Source organism: Lissotriton vulgaris, chromosome 2_1, assembly GCF_964263255.1.
Source record: "Lissotriton vulgaris chromosome 2_1, aLisVul1.2, whole genome shotgun sequence".
NCBI lineage: Eukaryota > Metazoa > Chordata > Amphibia > Caudata > Salamandridae > Lissotriton > Lissotriton vulgaris.
This window is the reverse complement of record NC_141687.1, coordinates 345,822,750-345,842,809: the sequence shown is the minus strand read 5'-3', so window position 1 is coordinate 345,842,809 and position 20,060 is coordinate 345,822,750.

Below are 20,060 nucleotides of genomic sequence, written 5' to 3'. Positions count from 1 at the left end.
CCTTTCACCACTGAGCCTGACACTCTGAAATGTTCATTGAATTCCTTTGATGAAATTATGCCTGATATAGCTGTCAAATTACTTCATCAGGTAACCTCGGGGTCACCATTAGATCCAGTCCCCGCTAAAGTGATGGGAAATCTTGCTCCGATCCTAACCAACCCTCTCCTCTCTATTTGGAACGCCTCTTTAATTAGAGGGCAGTTCCCCACATTGTGGAAACAGGCCATGCTGGTCCCCATTCTAAAAAAGACGGATGCAGATCCCTCACAATTTTCCAACTACCGGCCAATATCTCTCCTTCCCAAACCGGCAAAAATTCTGGAAAAGGTAGTTCAGAGGCAACTGTCTCACTACCTAGAAATAAATCAGCTGCTGCATGACTCCCAGTCTGGCTTTAGAACCGGCTTTAGCACAGAAACTGCTCTGCTAGAGGTATCGGAGACGATTCGAGAGTGTGTGGACAGGGGAGAGGAGGCTATGCTGGTCCTCCTCGACCTGTCCGCCGCTTTCGATACGGTGTCTCATGATATATTACTGGATCGCCTGCAGCAGCTGGGTATTGGAGGCACTGTATTGACCTGGATCAGTTCGTTCCTTACTGGGAGGACACAGAGAGTTCTTCTGCGGCCCTTTGTATCAGAAGATAAACCTCTCCTGTGCGGTGTGCCTCAAGGCTCGGCCTTGAGCCCTTTGTTGTTTAATGTTTATTTAGGCCCTCTTGCCAGAGTGGTTGAGTCGTGGGGGGTCAGGGTGGTCTCCTACGCTGATGATACGCAGCTTATTTTTTCTTTTAGAGACCACTCTGATCACCACTTCTCTAACTTCCGCAACTGCCTGGGCAATATTTGCTCCTGGATGGCTGCAAACCATCTGGTTCTAAATGCTGACAAAACGGAGGTCCTATTTTTTAACCAAAAATCTGCCCCCCCCCCCCCCACCACCCTATGGTGGCCTGCTGTTCTGAATCCGCCTCCTATTCCAGTTCAGTCTGCCCGCAATCTGGGTTTCCTTTTTGATAACACTCTGTCCTGTAAAGCCCAGATCAACAAGGTGACATCCGCCTGCTTTGGCAAACTGCGCATGATCAGGAAGATTTTTCCTTTCCTCCCTTTAGACTCTCGCAAGACTGTTGTCCATGCCCTGATCACGTCGCATTTAGACTATGCCAATAGTCTCTATGCAGGCGCCCCTCTCTACCTTGTTGAAAGGTTACAAGTGATCCAAAATGCAGCCGCCAGATTAATTGGAAATATTCCCTACTGGCACTCTGTTGCGGCTTATCGGAAAGAACTGCACTGGCTTCCCATCTCTAGACGTATCCAGTTTAAAATCCTGATCCTGGCCTTTCGGGTCATCAATGGCTCTGGTCCTGCCTACCTGAGTACAAGACTTAAACTTTCCCGCTCTGTCAGAACATTAAGATCTAACATCCTACGTCTCCTGGTGGTGCCCAGATTTCGACGCGCCAGGTGCGGTGGCAGAACGTTTGGAGTGGCTGCTGCCAAATATTGGAACTGCCTCCCATTGGACCTCAGGTTTATCGACTCAGAGCAAGTGTTCCGTCGTAAACTTAAGACCTGGCTGTTCACTCTCCCTTAAACTCTCTCTCCCTTTTTCCTACCTGCTTCGGTCCTTCCCCCTCTGATTGACAAGTATTCTGTAGCGCCGGGACACCCCCTTTGGGGGTAGCTGTGCGCTCTATAAGCTTCTTAATAAATAAATTCTTAATAAATAAATAACACCCACGCATTATGGGGAGTCGTGGTGAAGTTCAGTTGGGGCTCAGTGCAGATTTCCAATGTGTTACCGCACTAGCATTGTCTCCCTTCCCAGGCGGTATGGTCAGCTGACATCCACTTCACAACTCTCCTCTGGAGCCCCCAATGCACGGTGATCAATGGAGCCTGCAAGTCATCCTCCCACAGGGCAGGATGAACGCACTCGCAACACAAGCGCTGCACAAGTTCACGACACAGCTGGCCGGGTATGAGGGGCAACCTACGGCGAGATTATGGCATGTCCAGCGAGCTGCGGTTATATGTCCAGTCAAGCCCAGAGCCCGTCTCCCAGGAGCAAGGTTTGCATTTGAGTGTCTGCAGTCCAGATTTGGAGGCCGTTGTTCGTTCTGACGCAGGTGCTCCAGGCGACCGAGCGGGTTATCACCGGTAACTTAGCGAGTCACTCCATTAAGTGTGGCAGCGTTGCGGGTGCTCAGTCACACGTACCTCTGTGTATATGGGGGAAAGGACGCGGCTCTCCGGATCCTGCACGTAGCTTCCTCCAGCTGCGCAGGTCCTGACTCCATGGGGCTTTAGCCAGGTGACAGGGCAGTGCCAAGGCCTCCGCCACAGATCTGCTGGATCAGTAATAGCGCACGGCTGTCACAGTTAGCCGCAGGCGGGAGCACTTATCCACGGGCCTCCCGACTGCACTGATGTAGGTCACGGTCCTCAGGTTGTGGGTGCCGCCTTCTTGCAAGCCGCATACAGAGGAAAACTACTGTATCCACATCGGTAACTCGCTGATCCTTACAGAGTAGTTCCCCAGAATCCACAAATCCTATGCTTGAGAGCATGAGCATGTAGCTTGCCCTGCAGACGCAGTATTATGACAGGTAGTGCCTCCGGGCTGACAGAGCCTCTCTAAGGCTGCAACTTTTCTGCTCAACCTTGTCAAAGATATATGTATCAGTACTCTAGTTGTAAGCTCTGATCATTAATTTGTGCAAATAAATATTTTATTTTCATACCCAATCTTCACTATCGACAATGCCAGCTATCTTATTTTCTTTAATAGTATTTTTCCTTTTTAGGACACTTATTTTTCTTGGAGAGTTATCCATGCAGCGTGTTTGCACACCACCAGTTTTTTGGTTGAACCAGGCAGTCCAAATGTGAGTTTAAAACAGTAGTACAGATAATTTGAACGATGCCTCACGGCAGAAGGTGGCTGAAAAAGATTTACAACAAAAGATAATTTGTTTTTTTTGTACAGTTTAAACAACGAAAGGGCTTGGTTTTGTGGTTGATATTGTAAACAGTCAAAGGTTCCTACAGGAAAGCGTTATGCTAAAATCAGGTCAAATAATTTAGTTGTGACTCAAGGTTTTAAATATAACATTTAAAACCATATTTAACAGTGAAAAGTAGTGGTTAGTGAAAAAAGAATACAAAGTACTATACTTGGCCAATTACAAGTGACTTATGTAGAAATGATTCCATTAATGTCACAGTACAAATAGCAACAAAGCAGCCCTATCAAATTAAATATATATTAGAAGGTCAGTGTGCAAGGTAGACAACGTTTTGATACTTTCTTAATGTAGAGATCATCATCAGGACATATCGGTCTCTGAGATTCAACTATGTAAATCATCAAACATATAACAAACAGTCCAAAAGAATGACATGTGGGGAAAATAAGCTAAAGGGAAAAACAACAAAAACATAAAGCTGGTTAGTTGCCAACAAATGAAAACATAAATCAATCTTCATTTCCAATTCTTATTTTAAGTGATATTAAAAATTGTGTCTTGAAGCTCTTTTGTAGGGTCTAACGTCAATAGAACAGATATTATTACACAGTTATCCAGTACAGAGCACTATCTTATATTTGCCAAGAAGAGGGAAAACAGAAGGTTATTTTAAACACAAAAAAACCCTGTATACCAGTAAAATACACACTGCCCAAGGTACACAAGAATCTTAAACCACCTCCGGGTAGACCAATAATCTTGGCTTGTGGTTCTATTTTTGAACAATTGGGAGATGCATTTATTTTTATTTTTAAGGATTTCGTTCCGAACAACACTTGCTACGTAAGGGATAGTAGGGATTTTATAAACAACATACAACTTATCTATTTTATCAGAAAGATTCTTTCTAAGGGAAGATGGACATTGAATCCCTGTATACTAACATTCAACAATTATATACTACCCTGGTCTTCATAAAACAACTGTTGTATATGAATTTAGGACCCTAGTAAAAAATTTCAGATTCATGCCCATATATAGGTATAAATCACCCTATCCTTATATAGGCATAGAAATCATAACCATATTTAGACTTAGCCTATGCAGTCCAAATAGGGCATGGCTACTTCCACTGGTTCTGAAAATCCACAATGATTTCTTGGAAAAATCAGCCTTCTGCAGTCAGGGACTTCCCCTTGCTTGAATATTGATTTAACCAAGAACTCATGGAGTTTTCAAAGAACTGAGTCTTTGAGGACGTTATTACGTCCAACCTTACGTCAAACTCAGCACCTTCAAGGTATAAATATGCCAACACTTGCCCAGGCAAACACACAGTGGTTTGGAGCAGTTCGACTATCTACCTACACGACACAGCTCGCCGAAGCAAGTGCCGAAAGAAGCCGACCCTCCAGCAGATTCAGAAAAGGGGGTGGTGATGGACAGAGTATCTGAATTAAACAGAACACTTATACCCAGTCAACAGATCAGGGCTTGATCCATCACCGTTTTTTTAGCTCACTGCACCATCCCAGCTCAGAACCTGGCTACATGCAAATTAGTCTGTCCCTGGCCCAGTGCATCATGGGAACAGGGCAGACCAAACTACCAAGCCAATTCTTATACTGGGAAGGAAACAAGCTTCCGGGGACCGGTTTCTGGCATTTCTGGCATTACAGCCGTCTTCGGCCCGGCTTGCTTCAATCCCCTTTTCTGAATCGACCCTCCAGCAGACGCACTGAGAGAGACGCAATCTTTTTTTTTTTTCTTGCTGAGAAATCCAGCTCCAGTGTTTCCAAGCTACCCTTGCGGGTTGTTGGGAAATCGAGTCCTGAGAGAGAGATAGCAGACCTCCTTAATTCTAAACGAAGGTACAGAGCTGATTAGACCCTTAGAGAATTCTTGGATAGGTTCTTGGCAAAAGAATACTGAAACTAAGCTACACCTCACTTACTTCTTCCCTTGTACTAGACCTAAGTTAGGTACACCGGGGTAGGCGTATTTTAGAAGCACCAGTTGAGTACTTTTAGTCTTTATTTATTAATGTATGTATTCTATGTTATTTTATATGGCTTAAAAACCATATCATGCTTTTACAGTATTACTTTGTAATACTCTTCGTACTGTACGCAATGTACTTTGCAACCAGTATTACGATTGTAGCAGTTCATTTCCTCTGCATGAGAAAGAAGACTGTTCAATAAATACTTTTATTGAAAACGCCCATCTCTCTTTTTCTCTGCACCTCTGGTGAAACGATGCATGCACGATTGACTGAGTGAAATATCTATCTATTGTTTCTGCAACTCGAGATATATTTCTTATTCTTGGGAAACAAAGTTATCATGTTTATGCGGTTGTCAGAAACTAATCCCTTCTTGTTCATTCGAGAAAGTTTCTAGTGACCTCTGAGCTAGCTGGTACTCACAATTAAGTCGAATATATTCGATAGAGACCTAGTAGACCTCAGTCCTACGTCAAATATATAGTATATATTATTCCAATGCGCAGAGCCTATTGCTAATATAGGAACTACCCTACATGGCGCCCAAAATTGGGTAAGGCGATAATTTAACGCAAGATACTAAAGTAACTCAGTCGTGCTTTTCACACAGACCCCTTTTTCCCCGTAAAATACTCCAATAGACGTCTGGAGTGGGTAAAATGATATAATATCCGTCAAAATGGAGTATCATCGAGAGGTGTTAAAGTAATATTTGTTATAGAGGCAAATGAATATCGGCAGACAGAGGTATTCTATTCATGGATTCTGTTTACTGCAGCAAATCCAGTAACACACGAGTTCCACTACTACAGAGTAGAGGAACTTCCAGTGGAATACGTTCCTTTCGAGGAAATTGAAATTCCACTAACTTACCAAGAGCATCAGCTCTGGTTTAAAGGCGCCCTACAACATCAAAATCACATTACCAGGCTCTGTCCACTAGGTAGACCAGGAGCAACATGGCTGGTATTAGCCAGCTATACACCACATCCTGCCATTGAACAAATGACAGGTCCAGAATTATTAGCTCAGCTAAAACAGCTAATTAAAATAGATAGTTGGTTTAATATAATATATATATTGGTTGGTTCAATATAATATATATACAATATAAATGCAGACTTTAACAGTCCAACCTGCTGTAAGGATTCCACAGCACACCCCTCACCAGGGGAACACAAACAAAATTACACCACATACTATACAGTCATTGGTAAATTGCCTGCAAAAAGGGAAAAAATTCTGTTCTGGTTAGCTCAAAAAATTACTCAAATTGAGGCATTATTCCCTGATAGTACACCTCATGAGAAACACAGAGTTTTAACAATCTGTTTACAAATGGGGATCACTTGGGGTACAGTCTTTGCTACAATCTACACCAAAACACATAGTGTTCCGTCTATGGCGGTAATACCAGACATCGTAAGACAGATTTAAAATGAATATGGACCAGAACCTGCTTTAAATCTTGGTATGAGATTGCTAAAAGATTTCAAACCGGTCTCGGCTATACTATTAGCTAACATTAAAGGTGAAGCAGCGTCCGTGGAAAACCGCCAAAAATTAAAAGAAACCGATATAACAGAGCAACCATATGAACTTGCAAGAATTATTGAAAAATCCTATGAAGAACTAGGTAGAGATAGTTTGGGCGGGAAACCAGTAAAACCCTAACTAACAGAAAATCCTGAAAAAGTTTTTATTAAAAATAATCTCACTACTCCTAAGAAGAAGTGGGAGATAACTAAACAGACAGTTCCTAAAGAGAAGCGTTCTCAGTCCAGAGGAAGGTTTCCTCAACAGGAGCCCTCTGAAAAGAGGTATAACCACAGGTATAGGGATAATTTGAGAAAACCTGATAGATATCAAGATACTGATACACGTTCCTCTGGGACCTTTCAGGATTACTCGCAGAAATCCGAAAGAAGAGTGCGATCACAACAAAAAGAGGAACGCGTGAAGTCCAAAGACGAACAGCACGTTCCGAAAAATCAGAAGACCCAATTCACAAAAAGAAGGTAGCAAGTCTAAAGATAGGACATGCAGAGGATCTTGACGACACAACTCAAGAACGGGGAGTGGGCCCAGACAATGCTAGACAGCGCAGCAGAAGTCACCATAGCTCGCAAGATCTTGAAGGATCATCTGGAGACAGTGGACTTGAATGAATGCATTCAAGTTGAAACTGCTGACACCAGGGTTACCCATAAGTTATATGAAGTAACACTACGGATGGAGGGGGACATAACTAGGAAAATAAAAGCACTCTTTTGGGAGTAGCTATCTAAAGGTTATGACCTTCTTTTAGGTGAACAAGCGTGGCCACCTGAATTTGTCAGGGAGCGCCCACATGGCGAAGAGATAATCATGCCAGCCTTCTCAAATCACATTCCAATTCATAGAAAATACACCTATGCCAGAAAATGGGCAGTAGCCCAGGCTCCAGCATTATACAAAAATCAGGTAGGATGGGAATGAGGACTCTCCTGACCATAAAATCCAGTTAAAAAATCAACCTACTGCACAGAGGCAGTATCCAGTTAAGCAAGAAGCTAAAAAACAGGTCAGGGGGATCTTAGATCAACTTGCATACCAAGGGGTAATTGAAACATGCACCTCATCTATGAACAATCCTTTGTTTCCGGTCTCAAAACCAGACAATTCATATCATCTAGTTTTAGACTATAGACATTTAAACACTTGTTGCAAAACTTTTGCAGTACAAAATGCACACAGTGCAGCACTGATGAATAACATTGTGCGGAAAAATTATAAAACCACATTAAATATTTCTAACGGTTTCTTCTGTCAAAACACTGCACCTGAAAGTAGGTACTGGACTGCTTTCTCAATAATGGGAACACAGCGACAATTTTGCCGTCCCTCCCAGGGATTCAAGAATAGTTCAGGTTTATTTTCATCCAGATTAACAGAGTTACTACAAACGTATGATGATGAGGCATTATCTTATGTGGACGACATCTATCTTACAGATGATGATTTGTACGTACACTTGAAGAGTGAACACCATAATACTTGGGTTTGCTTCTGAAGGGTATAAATTCAATTTCAAGAAATAACGAATTGCCCACCTCAATGTCCTATTCTTAGGCTACGAGTTATCAAGTGAAGGCAAAAGCCTAGCAAAGGTCTAGAGAAATGTGAACTGCTCCAACCTCCAAAAACGCTGAAAAACGTAGTCAATTCTAGGTTTCCTGAATTTCAGAAGAGCATATGTTCTAAATTGCGCAGAAAGGGTAAATCTCTCTACGAACTAATAAAACCTGATTTTAAATCAACTAATTGGACTAAAAAAACACACAGAAATTGTGCGTTCAGTGCAAAGACATGTTAACAAAAACACAGTTACAAACACACGACAACGTACGCAACCTTGTGATCCGAATCATCCCAGGGAAATGCGGATTCCCATACCTAACCTTTAATGAAGATGAAAAGGTACCAATAGCTTACAAATCACACTTGTACATACAAGCTGAAATGAAATTCACTTCTACAGAAAAGATTCTGACAGCAGTTCAAACTGCAGTCGCAAAAGAGAGCTCTTGCGCAGGGGAAACGCATAATGATCATTACACCTGTACCTGCCTTAGAGGCAGTGTCAAAAGCAAGCATTCCAAATGCTAAGGCCTTACATCCGAGATGGATACAATGGGTTAATTCTCTTGCTGCAACAGACGTTGACCCCTACTTAAAAACACAAGAAAGAATTCTCCAATACAAACAAGAATGTCCTCTGCCTATTGAGATTCCGCCTCTAGAACATTACGGATGTATAATCTATACAGACGGATCAGCACAGCCCGCAATTGGGGGTAAACAAGCCTATAGTGCTGCATGCATGATTGTTTTGGTCGCTGGCGCGAAGGTAAATTTAGACCAATGGTCACTAAAACTCAATCACCCGGAGACTGTACAGCTCAGCAAGCTGAACTACAGGCTTTCAAGATGGTGCTTAAAAATACAGATCGCGAATTCCCCACACTCATCGTGTGCGATTCGTATTACTGCGTCCAGTCTTACAATGAATATCTGCAGAACTGGGTTAAAACGGTTTCAAAGACGCAAGAGGTGGCACAATCAAGCATAAAATGCTTTGGGAACAAGTAGTTCTATTACAGAAAGAACTACAAAAGACTCACGTGATCCATACACTGAGTCATCAGCATGATGACGTTCACGTTGCAGGGAATTCATTGGCTGATGAAGCCGCGAAGGCAGCTGTGAAAACTGCTTCCGTAGCTGCAATCACTCGTTCAAAAAAAAAAAAAATAGACAGCAACATAATGCAAGCTGTCGCTGCCTCGGTAAAAGACAGTGGTAAAACACTACCAAAAGGCTTTCCAGTAAAGTACTCATATATTACTGATACAAATAATGTTCCTTTTGCTCGAATCCCTGGAATGGGGGATAGGGCAATCCCAAACATGGAACATAAGATAGGACTAATCTTAGCAGCACATGAAGGGCTCGCCTCTGTACACACAGGAGTTTCTGCCACAGTATCATTATTAAAACAGAGATATTGAGGAAACAAACTAGAAACTAGGTTCTAGAATGTGAAATCTGCCAAAAAATTAAAGTTTCTACATTGAAACTACCTGTGCAGACGCCCTTTCTAATTTCAGATAAACCATTAGCGTGTGTTTACCTGGACCACTGTGGTCCCTTACAAAGGGATGGCAACTAAAAATATATCATGGTCGCAGTGGATTCCTGCACAAGATTCATTTGGATGTGGCCTCAGCGCTCAAGTTATGCCCGAACTGTTATAAAAGATTTGCGAGTCTTTATCGGCACATACGCAATCGGCACGCTTTATTCAGACCAGGGTCTAGCGTTTAGCTCTAGAGCTTACAAGGAGGCCATAGCTAGTTTGGGCGTTGCATTGCAGTACTCAAGTCCATTCCATCCTGAGGGAAATGCGGTAGGGGAAAGAAAAAACTGACAAAGTAATCTGTAACAGCTAGGGTATTAGGTTCGGGTGACGGGTGGTTCAAACATCTAATAAGTGTCCAACGTAGTCTTAATAATCTGCCAAGAAATTCTCTGGGTGGAATCACTCCATATGATTTACTATTTGGTGCTAGAATGATCATCCAGGATCTTGGTCGTCAAACTTCAGTGGTGGAACAAAAAGGAGTAGTTTCTTTTCTGTAACTCCAGTTCTGTAGTAGGGGTATCTCTGTTATAGTCATAATCTAGTGAATAGTCCCACCCATGTGCGTGGACCCCGGAGCAATCAAAAATAATCTCTAAAGTGTCGAAAAAATGCAGAACTGCACAGACACTTGAGAGAATTTAAAGACATATAATGCAGCCTATAAAAGGCTACACTGTCCAGTACTTCAGCTAGAAATTCCACCAAAAATCCACAAAAACAGCAAAGCCTGTCCAGATTTCCTTTGCCTTCAGCACAAACCCCTCTGGAAGATAGAGAGGAAGACATGGACAGACAAGCCCCATAGGCTGCCATTATGTGGCTCAGAATAGGATACTGTGCCTTTAAGAGAACTTTCCAGAACTTCACAGTATCCCAGAATGCCTTGCAGGTCTCTCTTACTTTCAGTTCTTTTTGAAGGCGTAACACGCCAGACCTGTAGCATTCTTTACATGAACATCTCTCCACCGGGGAGGAGGGCGGGCACTTATGACTATAACAGAGATACTCCTCCTACAGAACTGGAGTTACAGAAAAGAAACTACTCCTTCTGTAGTAGGGGATCTCTGTGTATAGTCATAATCTAGTGAATAGAATGGCAAGCCCATCCCCACACCAAGCGGCGGTGGAGAAAAGAAACCAACACCACTATTGTGCGAACAAATTCCGCAGCAAAGCCTATCCAACCTGAGCATCTGCCCTGGCATCAGCGTCCAGACAGTAATGCTTAGCAAAGGTATGAACTGACTTCCAAGTCGCGGCCTTGCAAATTTCTGCAATCGGCACATTACGGAGCAAGGCTGTTGTGGCAGCTTTGCCCCTGGTGGAATGAGCCTTAGGCTTACCCCCTAAGGTCTTATTAGCTTTCTGGTAACATAGTTGTATGCAGGACACAATCCACCTAGAAATGGACTGCTTAGAGGTCGCAAGACCCGTCCTGACTGATCCGTAATTGATAAACAATTGGTCTGACCGACGAATATCTTTTGTGTTATCCAGATAAAATTTCAACACCTTCCTAACATCCAGTGAATGTAAGGACCTTTCCGCTGGAGATGAAGGATTCCGAAAAAACGTAGGCAAAGTTATAGTTTGGTTGACATGAAAGTCAGAAATAACCTTTGGAAGAAATTTAGGGTGAGAACGCATAACAACCTTAGCAGCATGAAATACAGTATAAGGTTCATTACAACACAATGCCTGAATTTCACTCACCCTGCGGGCCGATGTAATGGCCACGAGGAACGCAGCCTTCCAGGACAGGTGCTGCAACGAAGCCTTATGAATGGGTTCAAAAGGCTCCTTCATCAAACTGGACAGCACCACATTCAATTCCCATGAAGGCGAAGGAAGCCTGACAGGAGGGAACACTTTCTTCAAGCCTTCCAAAAAGTCTTTGATCACAGGGATCTGAAAGAAGGAAGTCTGTGAAGGGCTTTTCCTGTAGGCAGTCAATGCAGTGAGATGAACCCTAATGGAATGAACATTAAGGCCAGACCGCGCCTAATGTAGAAGGTAGGGAAGGATGACATCTTCCTTGCACGTCGTAGGGTCAAAGTTCCTGGACACACACCAGATACAAAACCTCTTCCACTTGTAAGCGTAGGACGTCCGAGTGGAAGGCCTCTTAGACTCCTTCAGTATGTCCATGCAATCTTCTGGTAGATTCAAATGGCCATATTGCACTACCTCAGGAGCCATGCCGCCAAACTCAAAGACAAGAGGTTGGGGTGCACCATCTGCCCCCTGAACTTATTGAGAAGGTCCGGCCTGCACGGCAACCGTATGTGTGGAAGGAGGGACCGGTGTAGAAGGTCCGTGAACCACCACTGTCTGGGCCATTTCGGGGCAATCAGGATCATTCGTGCCCTGGACCGGGACAGCTTGATGAGCACCGCCGGAATCAGTGGGATGGGCGGAAAAGCGTAAACAAAGCTGTTCGACCAGTTGATCCAGAGTGCATTCCCCAGCGTCCCTTGCTGGTAGTACCTGGAGGCGAAGTCTCGGCATTTGCTGTTTTCGGCGGTGGCGAACAGATCTACGTCTGGAGTCCCCCACCTTTCGAAGACTTCTCCTAGTACGTCGTCGTTTATGACCCATTCGTGGTTTTCCTGAATCAGTCTGCTCAGTGCGTCTGTACAACTGTAGACGTCTGGGACATCTATGGGGGCTACATTTGCCCCCAGTCTGGCCTGGATTTATGTGGGCCAGTTCGAGGAGAATGTGATATACCATCCCTCCAATCCTTTCCTGAGTAACATCCAGGAATGGAGACGTTATATTGATGATGTCCTCTGTATCTGGTCAGGTACAGAGGACCGGCTACATCGGTTCCTTAACTGGCTAAACCAAGCCGATGATAGCCTGCGCTTCACCTGGTCCATTAGCAACAGCAAGGCAGTGTATCTGGATGTGGACATATCGGTGGAGGAGAACATGCTAGTCACCACGGGTCATCACAAAGACACGGATAGGAACTCCCTCTTACACTACCACTCGTTCCATCCACGAGCCCTCAGAGACAACTTGCCGGTAGGCCAGTTTCTTTGATATCGCAGGAATTGTTCCACCACCGAAGCATATGTGGATCAGTCAGCTGGACTGGTCACCAAACTGACACAGAGACAGTACCCGACCAGAGTAATTAAACACGCACGCAAGAGGGCCCTTAATACCCCACGTGAGGCTTTGCTTGAACGTAATGTGAAAACTAATCAGCCGTGTTTACCAGTTGTGACCACCTTTGACCCACTATCCACAAAAATAAGACAGATTATCCGCAAACACTGGACATTACTAGACACTCCAAATGACAAGATGCCAGCCCGCGCTTTGCATTTAAAAGGGCGGCCAACTTGCGTGACAAGTTGGTACACACCAGGAATGCGACCACTACCTCTGAAGTTAGCACGCTCCCGGCAGGCCACTATCCTTGCGGCGGGTGCACCGTGTGCCCGCTGACTACCGCCACAAAGGAGATTACTTTACATAATGGCAAGACCTGGTACTTGACTAAATTTAGTAATTGTAATACGACACACGTCATCTACAGGATCACCTGCAGCTGCGGGCTACACTACATTGGCCTTACCACACGCAAAGTAAAGGTCCGCATCCAGGAACATCTTAGCACGATTCGGGCTAAGAAACTCACCACACGCCTGGTGTAGCACTTTAAAGAGAAAAACCATGGACAGGGCGATCTAAGGTGGACAGTCTTGGAGAAAGTGGTGGGCAACACACATAATCTAGATATGATACTGGCCAGGAAAGAAGCGAGGTGGATTTACCTGGAGAAGGCTGACAAAGAGGGGCTTAATGATTCCATTGAGTGGAATAAAGTGAGCAGACGATAGGTCCTCTGGGTGGGCCCCCTGAACCATCTATGTATCACAGATATAGGCTTGGTACACCCTCTATTACTCTTCCACCTGAGGTTGCTTTCAGTTTGCTGAGTGCTTGATGTAAAAGTAAATGTATTTGAGCTTATATAGCGCACAGCTACCCGCAGTGGGTTTCCCGGCGCTTGCTTAGGGAACCCGTCCTGGTATTCCCCTGTGAGATAACCCCGGCAGGGTGTCCACAAGGTGAAAGCCAGGCATCTCGCCGCGAGGGGCCGTTGTGGAGATTAAGCAAGCTATTGCCCTGAGTCGCAGAGTGTGAACCCGTGAGTCGAGAAGGCACCGGAGCGAGAATTATCGAGTCCGTGGAATTTTTTAGCCCAAGACCCGCCGAGGCGGGGAATTGAACCCTGGTCCAGGGCCGATCTCAGCTTCCGGGTCTGCCGCCTCTAACCCCTGAGCCACACTTCTCCACCCCTGAGCCACACTTCTCCACGAGATACATCAGAGTCAGTACTCCCCTCTGGGCTCAATCTTGCACAGGGGTGCCATGTGTATTTATACATCCTTATTGACTTCTTATTTACACATTAGTATATATTTGTTTAGGGCATTATTGTAATTCTGCATATTCTGTATATTACATATCCCTACATCGGGCTCGTCTGCACCACCAACTCCTGAATGAAGCACCCAACCTGAATGTCAGCCCTGGGTTTCATTTCCCTTATTTGAGCACTTGATATAACATATGGCTCCTTGATAGTCACGACACTCAGCGCTGCACTTACATCGAGGGACTGTCCCCTATGAAATTGAAGCCCGGCGATTGTGATCGCCTTTACTCTAACTTCATCACTTACCCAAGATGGCCGCCACGTTGCGCGATGGGAGGAGTCCCGCCCGGCTTACTTCCGCGTCGCCAATCCTGCTGTGGATTGTGAGACGTCGGAAGCGCCGGAGGGACTCGGCATCGGTATGTGCCAGCCGGTGTTGGGAGTATGTGGCCTTGGTCTGATTGCTGCCAGCCCCGTGTCAGTTATGGTAGGATCTTTCCTCTCTGCATGCTATTGGCGGCGGGTGCACTCTGTGAGTTATACTGCAGGTAAGCCCCATAACTCGCCTGTAATCCCATGAGGCTACATGGGTAGTTCTTGGCAGTCTTGTAAGCATGTGGCTATTGCCGGTTAGTTATCACTCTACATATTCCAATCTGCACGTACTTGGAATACTGATACCCTTATGACAAATAACATCGGTTCGTTTTAAATGAACGTGAAGGGTGTCACCGCTGTGCATTCTAGAGGCAGACAGCACATTGCGATGACACCAACATGGGGAGCATAGTTCCAACTTCTTTCTAACTCCTCACTTTACTAACACAGCCGGACCATATCTGTATCCGATCTAAGTACATTATAGTATAGCAACTGTACCGTTATGTGTGTCCTGCACAGGTTACTCACATCTAGGAGTTTCCGCGACAGATCCGTGATCTTTGACACGCTGTCTGTTGATGCTCGACGGTACGACTGCTAAAATCGAGCACAAGGTACTTATAGCGCCATACAGCCACCGGCAATGGGGTGGTGTTGTGTGCTGTAGCCTCTTGTATTTACTCACCATATGACCACTGCTGTGCTCTGTGTTTTAATGTATGTATGTGTACAGGTCCTCATATGAAAAAATGGAGGATTGAGAATAGAGACCTAACTATTTGCCCTGACGAAGTTGCCAATGACAAGGCAATGAAACATGTCGGTCCAGTCACAAAATTTATGGTAGTAATTTAACCATTTTTAATGGTGGAGTTTGGCAGCACCAGAATAAAATCGACTTTGCCAGCCAAACCCCACATTTTTATATTTGTTGGTTGTTGGGTGTAGGCACTTGTTAGTCTTTTCTTAACACTTCTTTCTGTCCTACTAGGTAGTGTATCTGTGCACTCCTTGTCTGGTTTCTTTTCTCTATTCTTTCTTGTGCGTATCTCCTCTGCACTTGTTTCATCCTCCTAGCAAGGAAAGTAACCGATGATGAGAAGTGGGTATACCGGTGATTAACAAACCGGGAACCCCCTCGGGTGTTACGTCCGTGAGGTACTTTCCTTGCCTTCTCACATATTTTCTCTATGTGGGTGAGTCTGTACACATCTACTTTCATATTTCAAGGCATGTCCGGACCTATAACACAGCAGCGGTCAAATTTAAATTTTTCTGGTGAGCCAATATGAGGTGTGGCCCCAGCAGTTACAGAGTTTGAGAATTAAACCATGCAGGCTGAATAGGGCTTTCTGTTTCATATTTGCTGAGTGGGGGGCTGCCCTATATAGCCTTTTTCCCCCTTACATCCCTTATTGAATGATTGCTCAGTGCGTCCGCCTGAACATTCTGCACACCTGGCAGATGGGTAGCTGTTATCGTCAATCCTCTTGCCAGAAGCCAGATCGTCTGCGCCTCCCGAGACAGGGTGCGCGATCTCGACCCCCCGCTTGTTGAGGTAATACATCGTGGTCGTATTGTCCGTCTGTACAAGCAGAGAGGTGGTCCGGAAGGATGGATGAAACGCCTTCAGCGCCAAGTGAACAGCTCTGAGTTCCAAGAAATTGATGTGATACATGGACTCCGTCTGAGACCACGTGCCTTGAATCTGTAAGTCTCCCGAATGCGCTCCCCAGCCCTGGAGAGAAGCATCCGTCACGATCGTCTGAGTAGGAATGTCCTTGTGGAAGGGAACCCCTCTGAGGAGATTCTCCGCTGAACACAACCACTTCAGAGACTGAAGAGCATGCAGAGACAGTCGTATCTTGTCGTCCCAAGATCCTCTCCTCTGGTCCCATTGGTCCTCCAAGCACTCCTGCAGAGGTCTCATGTGTAGTCGTGCATGAGGAGTGAGAAAGATACATCAACCAATCGTCCAAGTACGGGTAGACAAACACCTTGTCCTTCCTTAGGTGTGCCACTACCACTGCCATGCACTTCGAGAATGTCCTGGGTGCAGATTTCAGCCCGAAAGGCAGCACTGTGTATTGGTAATGGTTGATGCCGACCTGAAATCGCAGAAACTTCCTGTGCTTGTGTGCGATGGGCACATGGAAGTACGCATCCTGTAGGTCTATGGCACAAAGCCAGTCCCCCTGTTGCAACTGAGGATAAATCTGATGCAACGACAGCATGCGAAACTTTTCTCTGCGAATCCATTTGTTTGCCTGCCGCAAGTCCAGAATGGGCCTGAACTCGTTCTTGTCCTTCTTGCGAACCAGAAAGAACCGGGAGTACAGACCTCTTCCTCTTTGAGACAGAGGTACGTCTTCTATCGCCCTTTTCCTTAATAGGATATCGGCCTCCGCCTGCAGCTCGCGCAGTTGATACAGCGAGCTGACCGGAGGGATCGCTGGAGGAGGACTGATGAATCGAAGACTGTATCCATTGCAAACAATATTCAGCACCCACTTGTCCTGAGTAATTTTTCTCCACTCTGCCAGAAAAAATTTAACGCTTCCCCCCACCGGAGCGGGTAACGGATGACGGGGAAGTAACCGCTCAGGGTAGAGACCCAGCCGGGCCCTTGTTCGCGGTAGAGGACTGCTGGCCACCTCTACCCCTCTGGCATTTCTGGAAGGGTCTCCGGAACTGCTGCTGTTGTTGCTGTTGTCCCGAAGACTGACCTCTTCCTTTCCCTTGCGAGCGGAACCGCCGCTGGAACTGGCCGTAGGGTTTCTTGTCCTTTGGCTTTTCCAAGACCACAGCCGTCTCGGTTTCCGCCTCGGCCTTCATCTGGGCCATTTCGTCATCCGCGTGTTTACCGAAGAGCATGTCTCCGGAAAACGGCAGATTGGCCACTCGCTGTTGCGCCTCAGGCTTGAGTGACCCAAGCCTGAGCCACGCATGGCGGCGCTGGTTGATACCGTGGCAGTAGCCATGTGCGGCCAACAAGGAGATATCCGCCGCGGCACTGATGGCCTGGTTGGAAACCAGCATTCCCTCCTTCACGATCTCCATGAAGTCTTCCTTCCTGTCACGCGGCACAAGGTCCGCGAACTGCTCCATGGAATCCCACAGCGCACGGTCATAACGTCCCAATAATGCCGAGTCGCTGGAAGCCTTCATCGTGGTGGAGGAAGTCCCATATGCCTTCCTTCCCGCCGAATCAATCCAGCGGCTCTCCTTATCCGGAGGCACGGTGGAGGACGGGGAGGTAGAATGTTGTTTCCTGGCCACCGTCACTATCACCGAGTCGGGCACTGGGTCCATCCTCAAGAAGGCAGGATCCGAGTCCGGAGCCCTGTATTTCTTCAACAGTCTGGACGCGGCAGCTTTCACCACCGCAGGCGTAAGAAACAGCTCTTGTGCCGGTTCGACCAGTCCTGGCACCAGAGGCAACAGAGGGCGAGACAGGTGCTTCTTGTGCAAAGTTTCAAATATCACGGACGTCGTAGGTGTAGGAGCCGTCACTGTGATACCTAACTTCGCAGCCCCCCTCAGGAGGACTTCCTGAAATGTACCGATATCGTCGATCGGAGACACCCTAGTCTCCGGGGAATCGGACAGAGTAGGTGAATAGGAACGGGTCCTAGAAGTCGCACTGGACCTGGACCGATGCCTCCTATGGCGCCGTCTAGAACGGGTGGAGGACCTGTGTCTGCTCCTCGAGCGTTCTCTCCGCCTGGAGCGCGACCTCGATCTTTTGAGCCTCGGACGGCCAGCCGGAATCTCCGGGGTGGCCGCCTTGGGCTTACGCGGTTCCTTCGACTTAGGGGTCTTCTTGGGAGGGGTCAGCAGCCTGGGCAATGAGACCGACCTTGGCGGAACCGGTGGAGGCGTGTCCGGCGCAGGGGCCCCTGGCCCGAATGGAAGAGCCGGCAGTGGAGGCAACGGAGGAGGGGTAGCAGCCCTCGGACGTGGACCTCTAGGAAGCGGAGGAGGAGGTGTAACAGACTTCTTCGGAGTATAGACCTCCGAGTGCACCGATCCAGGTGACCCACCATCCTTCCCGGACTGAGGGGAGCCCCCCACAGCCCTAGGCCGTGCAGCACCATCCTTTGGCGCCGACGAACGGTGATCCGACCTTGAACGCCGGTCCCTCGACGTCGAACGTCCCTTTGGCGTCGACCGTCTCCTCTGTCTCGGCGTCGAACGTCTGCCATGTCTCGACGACGATCCTCTGTGCCTCGACGGCGATCTCTTGCGCCTCGACGGCGACCGCGACCGCCTCGACGTCCGTCTCGACGTCGATCTGCGCCGCCTCGGCGGCGCCTCTTCCTCCTCGACGGTGAGCACTTACGCCTCGACGGCGACCGCTTCCGCCTCGACGCTGGTCTAGACGACGAGGATCCCCTTGACGTCGATGTCTTGTCCCTCGACGGCGATCGACGGTGTCGCCCCGACGGTGAAGACAATGTCCTTGGGGTCGATGGCGGCCTGTGCAGGTCCCTCGACGTCGACGGGCGGCATCCTCTCGACCCAGAGCCCTGGGGAGACGGGGAGACGGCCTTGGACCTCCCTCTCGACGTCGTGGTGGATGCCACCGACCCTGACGGAGAGTGGGTACGTGTGCTGGACTTCCTGCCTCTGGGGAGCCCCCCAGAGGCCTCAGCATGGGCAGATGAAGCCCTTCCAGACCCACCTTGCGCCTTCAATCTTCTTTCTTCCAGACCCTGAAGCCTGATCTTCAGTCTGTCTTTCAGGGTCCTGCCAGAGAAGCCTTGGCAGATCTCACATTCTTCAGGTATGTGGGAAGAGGGAAGGCAGAGGATACAGACCTCATGGGGGTCTGACTGGGCCTTCTTCCTGGAGCACTCTGGGCATTTGTCAAATAATGCAGGCATTATAGACAACAAAAGGGTGCAAAACAGCCAAGAAGACACCAAAGTACTTTTAAAAGTACACAAAGTCGAATTTAGTGAAAAAACACCAACAAAACCCTTGAAAAGGGAGAGCTCAATGCTCCAGGGTCCTGCTTGCAGGAGCCGGAAAAAAGAACTGAAAGTAAGAGAGACCTGCAAGGCATTCTGGGATACTGTGAAGTTCTGGAAAGTTCTCTTAAAGGCACAGTATCCTATTCTGAGCCACATAATGGCAGCCTATGGGGCTTGTCTGTCCATGTCTTCCTCTCTATCTTCCAGAGGGGTTTGTGCTGAAGGCAAAGGAAATCTGGACAGGCTTTGCTGTTTTTGTGGATTTTTGGTGGAATTTCTAGCTGAAGTACTGGACAGTGTAGCCTTTTATATGCTGCATTATATGTCTTTAAATTCTCTCTTAAGTGTCTGTGCAGTTCTGCATTTTTTCCACACTTTAGAGATTATTTTTGATTGCTCCGGGGTCCACGCACATGGGCGGGACACTTCACTAGATTATGGCTATACACAGAGATCCCCTACTACAGAACTCTCGGATATAAAAGACCGTGTGGCTGTTTTACAGGACTTAAATGAAAAAAGAAGAAATCTGAGCAACACAACACAAAAGCCAAAGACCACTGAAGAGAAACCACCTGTCAGAGCAAGGCCTGTCTGGATTCCAAAGATTGGGGATCTAGTCAGAGAAAAGATCGTGGATA